This window comes from Cimex lectularius, unplaced genomic scaffold (assembly GCF_000648675.2).
Source record: "Cimex lectularius strain Harlan isolate CLEC.00 unplaced genomic scaffold, Clec_2.1 scaffold174, whole genome shotgun sequence".
NCBI classification, from domain to species: Eukaryota; Metazoa; Arthropoda; class Insecta; order Hemiptera; family Cimicidae; genus Cimex; species Cimex lectularius.
Genome location: NW_019392881.1, coordinates 1,219,729 through 1,226,320, shown reverse-complemented (window position 1 = coordinate 1,226,320; position 6,592 = coordinate 1,219,729). Strand labels below are relative to the sequence as shown.

Genomic DNA, 6,592 nt, shown 5'->3' with positions numbered 1-6,592 from the left:
TTGAACTCATTAGTCCTTCCCTGGCTTAAATGAAGATTCCCCGGTAATATTTATCATCAACTAAGGTAAAACTGCATCTAGTGATATATAATGTACTCTGTGAATATACTACAAAATTGAAAAGTAACTTACTTACTAAATTTCAAAATAAATTGATTTACTTTCCTTTCCCACTCCCTCATTCTTTCTCTCTTTCAATCTCTCCAACTCTTTCTATTTCAATCTGTTCCTCTCTCTCTTTCAATTTCCTTTCTCTGCTCTCTCTCTCTCTCTCTCTTCCTTTCTCTCAACCTCTCTTCTCTCTTTCTCTCTCTCACATACACGAGCCCGCGCATAGTAAATATGTTACAAGGCACATTAACAGATGTCACCACAGACCCTGAGTCCAAGACGTAGTTCTCGCCCTACTCAAAAAATCCGCTCGCTCTATATTTGGCAGAAAATTGAAATTTAGCCTTGGAGGTTTTTGGTTTCAATTTTTTTATAGAAATCAGGCGCTTCTCTCGTATATAGTAAATGTACTTCGTGAATGTATTTATTAGCGTGAATGAAAAGTGTAAGATGGCTGATTGAGGAAAATCCATGCAAAGAAAGTCACGAATAGTGTGAATATATGTCAAGTTTTACTTATAAGCTGCATGTAGATTGTACACTAAAAACATACCAGTAAAGTTGATAATACTGCGGTGGATAGTGCATAGATGCATAGGATTTAAAGCATGTGAATAGAATGATTATGAATCTCTCTGGTACGCCTTTCTGGAAATGTAAATGTTTCCAATTTTGTGTTATGAGTAGCTTCTTTTGCTGTAATATGGGGAGTGGTTACCCTGGATCGAGGCCTGAGCATTTCCTAAGCTTATTTTCCTCCAATTTTACTCAATGTAAATATCATTCTCCTGATTTCTTCTTCCTGAGCCTAATGGCCTTTGTAGTTCTAAATCTTGCCCAGAGAGATGGTCTTTTATTATTATTGACCTTTGGTACGTATTGTTATACATCCATTGGGGGGTATTTATGATAGCAATTTAGCTTCTCCAAATTGTGGGTTTTTAAGGTGTATGTATTGTATAAGGGAGAGAGTGTAAATGTATATTTATCACTGGTTCATACTACCTCCCTTAAGGATCTTTTTAATAGATTTGGTATAAACAACATATTCATCAAAACAATAGACATATGGTGATGCGGTTGACCTAGTATGAAAGAAAAACTTCCTCGTTCAAGTTTGACAAAACGCAAAAGCCGCAAAAATAGGGAAAGGAAAGAGTCAAGAGACGTATTTCCAAGTGAGGTAATCCTCATAGTAGTAAGCTCCCCCACCTAGGTAAGAAAGCAATTTAGATGTTTTCCCTGAGGGAGCGAGATGGCCGGGGGGGCAGCGCCCCTTGTCAAGCAAATCTCTACATTCATAACACTAGGGATGACGAGAAACGGCTCCGGAGGAGGGAGATCTTTATAGTTTCCCCCCTAAGCGCACATCATGCACCATCCGGATTACCGTGAAAGTATCTCTTGATAAATGAAATGGGGAATTTAATAAATCCGCTCTTATTAATGATGTGGTTTTTTTTGGGTGGGGCTTAATAAGGGAAGGGAAAAATGTTCGGTACGACTTCAGTGACGCACGCCTTTCGGCAAAGAATCTCCTTTTGAAAGAATTAAATCAGTAGATTCCTGTTTTCTTAATAGTATTATAAGAAATCAAAGCTTTCAAGATGGATATTAGATCAACATTATATAATCAACTTTATGTCAACAAAAATATATATAAGAATTTAGACTCCCCGGTGTCAATTAGCCAGATAATACCACCTTAGTAGAAAGAAGCATATCCGGATAATACCTTGACATTTAATACAATAAAGATAGTAATTTTTTTCCATATCAAATAACACTAAATTTTGACAAAAATTCCTTTTATTTCAGATTATTACCTACTATTATTATTCCTTAACTTCTACATCTGGAATTAGACCTTCTTCCACTTCTTGTCCCAGACATCCCTTGACGACCAAAAGCGAAATGATATTCCTTATCTTTTATTAAAATAAAACGTGGAAAGCTATATTTAATTTCATTCAAAGTTGCTAAGATAATTTGTTTCATTGATGACATTCCATGGATGAATAGAATATGAAGTAAAAGTGCCAAAATTAAAATCAAACCTTTTTTAGTCTTAAAACAAATCCTTCAATAAACCATATGACTTATCCTAAGTATTAATAAAACTTGCTCAGCCTACCATTTCTTAGTGTCATCGTTATTTTTTTCCACAGTGTGCCTTAAATAAGTACTAAAATTAAATGCAAATAACTTATTATTATTTTATATTATTTTATAGTAATTTTGTGTTATCCCTGTTAACTTTGTTAGGTCCTGTTAGATCGAGAATTCACTTTGTATGTTAGGGTGTTACGTAATATATTGAACGATTTTTTTCAAACTTTTAAATTAAATTTTTATTGTAGACTAAAATAAATTGAATTTGATTGGTTAATTTATTAACGGTATTGTAACGTATAGGTGAAGTATAATCGGCCTGATTTGTTTCTAACTGAAGATCTTATTTGAAGACCGAAAATTGAAAATGTCTTGTAATAATGCCTTTTTAAAACAAATACAGTACAATAAAATGAACTGACAAAAATGTTGTTACAACGTACAGTATCAGAATGGCAAGAATAAAACATAGCGTTTGATCATTTTCATTTTGAAATACTTTTCTACAAAAGTGTGTAGGTTTTAACTTATTTGAGATTCAGGTTTATACGTTTAACAATTATTTATACATTAAGGACAGAAATTGTCTTAAAATAAATGGGTTCGACCCCGCACCAATTGTCGTGTATACTCAGTGCGAGTGAATTGACCAGACTTCTGTGTTTGTATCGGGTGTTGTGCGTATGTCAATTTATTGAAATAGATGTAATTTATTTGCGTAAAAGGAAGGGGTTGCTGAACCCGAGTAACATCGAGTACACTGGAGTGAGTATGTGACGTCTGGAGAGTAAAAGTAATTTATTAGCGAGAATGGAGTGGATTCAACTCCGCCCCTGGGAATATCGAGTACTTTGTGGGAGGCAATAACAATAGGTTGGTCACGTATATAATATTGTGTCTAGTGTCTATTCTATAGTTGACGACCTAAGGTACAAATGAGGGGCATTTTAGGATATCGACAATATTCATACAAAAGGAGAGAGAGTCAGTAACAGATCTAGACGCTCAAATGGCTGCAGATTAAAACAAAATCCGTGAAAGAAAATAAAGAAGGAAAACAGAAAGAGGGCCGGCGATGACCTCGGCTGTTTCTCAACCCGTAAACCTTCCACAATATGTGTATTCACGATCTTTGCATCAACCCTGTTAACTATGTTAGGTCGTGTTATATCCAGAAAAATGATGACGTAGACTTGTAAGAATCGGCTAGTTAACATTGCTCGATCTAACAGGCCACGACCAATGTTAGATGTTAGGTCGAAAATGTAGTCACATTGTTATCCGTTAGGGCATAGGTAACCAATATGGCAGCCATGAATTAAACAGCCGTTTTTTGTTTACATGTATTTTTATTCTTAAATATGCATTAATCACGTCAGACCAATACATTTCTTTTGTTAATTTCTGACCTGTCCTTATACTCTCATCCATAGTTGATGCATCCCCTATCCTATAAAGTTGTAGGCTGTTAGACGTTAAGATACAAGTTCTTGTCGGCACGAATTGAGGCGTGTCATTTGTTAGTACTTTTCGAGTGCATAATGCATTCGAATGAAAGAGTTGATTAATTTTCCTTTTGTATAACTTCAGGCATCTACCAATTTAACAAAAGAAAGTCAAAACAACCAACAACAAGATATCAAGGACTGTTATAGCTTTAATTTGGTTCTACCAGTCGCCAGCATTGCGGATAAATTGACGTTTAACAAGCTAAGAAAAGAAGGGGGCATTAGATCTTACTAGACATTTCTCTATTCGAGTTAACACATCTTACATACATCGTGAATACCCCTATCATCTCTATATTTGCTTAACTTGTCATATTTCCATTTCTTAAATATTGTCTAGATTTTTGTTCCAGTGTGCATTTCTCTAAATATTGCTGAGTGTATTGCATTCGAATAGTCGAGTTGGTCGAGCCGTCTTGGCGCCTTCAAGGAAGCGAGCAGGCAGGGCACTCGATATTCCTTGAGAAGATTCCTTGAGCATAAGAGCCCCCAAATGACCCTTGTCCCAATTTTGGGGGCGTTTCTTCATCTTTAGTCTGTAAATATTATATATAATATCTTATTTTATGTCGGTTGCCCCAAAAAAAACTTATTAGTTTATGCCATTCCTTGATAGTATTAATAGTATGAAAATATTTTCAGTTTGTATGTGATTCCTGTATAGAGCTTTTCTAGAAACGACCAAGCTACAAACACATCCTTGCAGCCATAAACCAGTTTTTTTTTTAACAAATCCAGTTCTTCAATTAGTTAAAACAAGAATAAGAATAGATATAATATTAAATATATTATACGTAATAATTAGTATACATATTATATCCTTACAATACATTATGAAAAAAGAGAAGAATTACATTAAATACTGGAAATTACCGGGAGAGAATGGATGCTCGATATGTCCTATTTGAAGGGTGCAACTCCTTGGCTCTGTATAGAGAGTGTGTAGAAATACCACCCAATATGAGAACCGTGCTTGAACTCGGCAGCGAGTATCTCAATCCCCTATTCCAATTTTTGCAGAAAAGATTATTTGGAGATCGTGAAAAACAGTCTGGTGTGACGTAGGTTTTAGAAAAAGAGTTGAGGGGGAATGTATTTGTTGGCGTGAATGTGAAGTGTATGTGGGTTTATGGCGGAATATTGAGTACCCATCGAACTTCTATTGGGTTAGTTATAAAAGGTGTAAAGGGTGTACACCACCCCCTAATTGAGTGAATGGTATGTAAATAGGAAAGAATGTATTTTAGAATGAGTGAGAGTGTGAATGGGTTTGGATTTAGGAACTGATTGCATTGGGTGCTGAAATGACCAAGCTGTTGGCAGTCCAACCTCGGAAGATGGACGGATAAAACTGAGGTCTGCCAACACACGAGGTGGATGATTCCCGAGACCTCCCGGGAAATTTATTCTAAATTTCAAAAGAATTAGTCAGTGGACTGCGAGAAGTGGTAGTCTCAAGCCCTATCTATGTACATACATGTGCAGGAATGAGCTTATCACTAATCAGTAATCAGAAAATTACTTGATATCAGAACGTTGGAAATTTCAATTGAAATATTAACAGCGAGACACGATAAAATACTAAGTTTGTTTTTCAGTAGGCCAGTTTGCTCTCAGATTTAAATTGCATTTGTAAGTCTAACATTAAGTCTGTTTCGCTCCCAGCCTTATTCTAATTCTTGGGGAGGCGATGCCCAAAGCATATCGAATGCAAATCGTGCAATCAAAGCAATTTAACCCTAACCAATAGAATCGCACGAACAATGGTTGTCACAGTCGTGAATAGTGAACAAGGGGAGTGTGAATGTGGTGTAAGAAGAGGATTGCGGAAGCCCGCTACTAATGCACCTCGGTCACAAGGATTCAGGATCAGACATCTCCTATGGAAATCCTCGAGACCGCCGAGCAGGATCTTGTAGATCTTAAGTGAAATTAACATCTCCCCTCACGGAAATTCCACGAGTTTCCACGTAATCGTAATCTCCGACACCCTCAACTTACGATTCAATCTAACCCCCTTAATGAGATTTCTCCTAGGGTGAGAACTTTCCCTGTGAAAAAAATTTCCCGGATTAAATCCTAGTTGTTAACTACAAAACTGCTGATCTAGAAAATTGAATTTTCCTTTACTCGAAAAAATTCAATTAAGGAAAAATCATAAAATATTGATAGATAGAAGTTGATTACAGTCCCAAAAAAGACAATGCACTTAAAAGTACATCGTCTTACGATAAAATTGGAATTAGATTGTAAAGTTTTTTATTTATTCATAAAGACTATTATTAAAGTATTACTATTAGTATTATGTAGTTTGAACCATTATGCTATGATACAATATCATTTTATCTTCCAGTTTGCATTAATAAACTGCTGGTTACTCAATATTTTAATTGTATCCCTAATGGATTGGAAGCAATGATTGTTTAGTCATTATTGTTTTTACAATTAATTAAGGTTTTTAGTCGAGATGAAAAAAGTTAATGGCACGAGAGGGATTCGAACCCACGACCTTCGGCTTCATACGCCGCTGCTCTACCACCTGAGCTATCGTGACCTCGATCCACTTTGAAAAATTGAAAAATGGCAAAAGGAGGGAAAACTCATAAGGTGGGGTTGAGATGGGGAGTTGATGTCCGAGTGGATCGAGGTCACGATAGCTCANAGCATTAAATTCGCTAATTTCGTGGTCCGCTTGACCAATTAATACATTACAATTAATTAAGGTTTTTAGTTGAGATGAAATAAAGCTAATGAAAAATGGCAAAAGGAGGGAAAACTCATAAGGTGGGGTTGAGATGGGGAGTTGATGTCCGAGTGGATCGAGGTCACGATAGCTCAGGTGGTAGAGCAGCGGCGTATCA

The 6,592-nt window shown here is 36.1% G+C and overlaps 1 non-coding gene across 1 annotated transcript; it reads right to left on the bottom strand.

Annotated features, from left to right (window-relative positions):
• Nucleotides 1-6,212: 6,212 nt before the first annotated feature.
• Trnah-aug lies at nt 6,213-6,285 on the bottom strand. Its single transcript has one exon. It is a non-coding gene; the product is annotated as a tRNA-His (tRNA).
• Nucleotides 6,286-6,592: the final 307 nt, after the last annotated feature.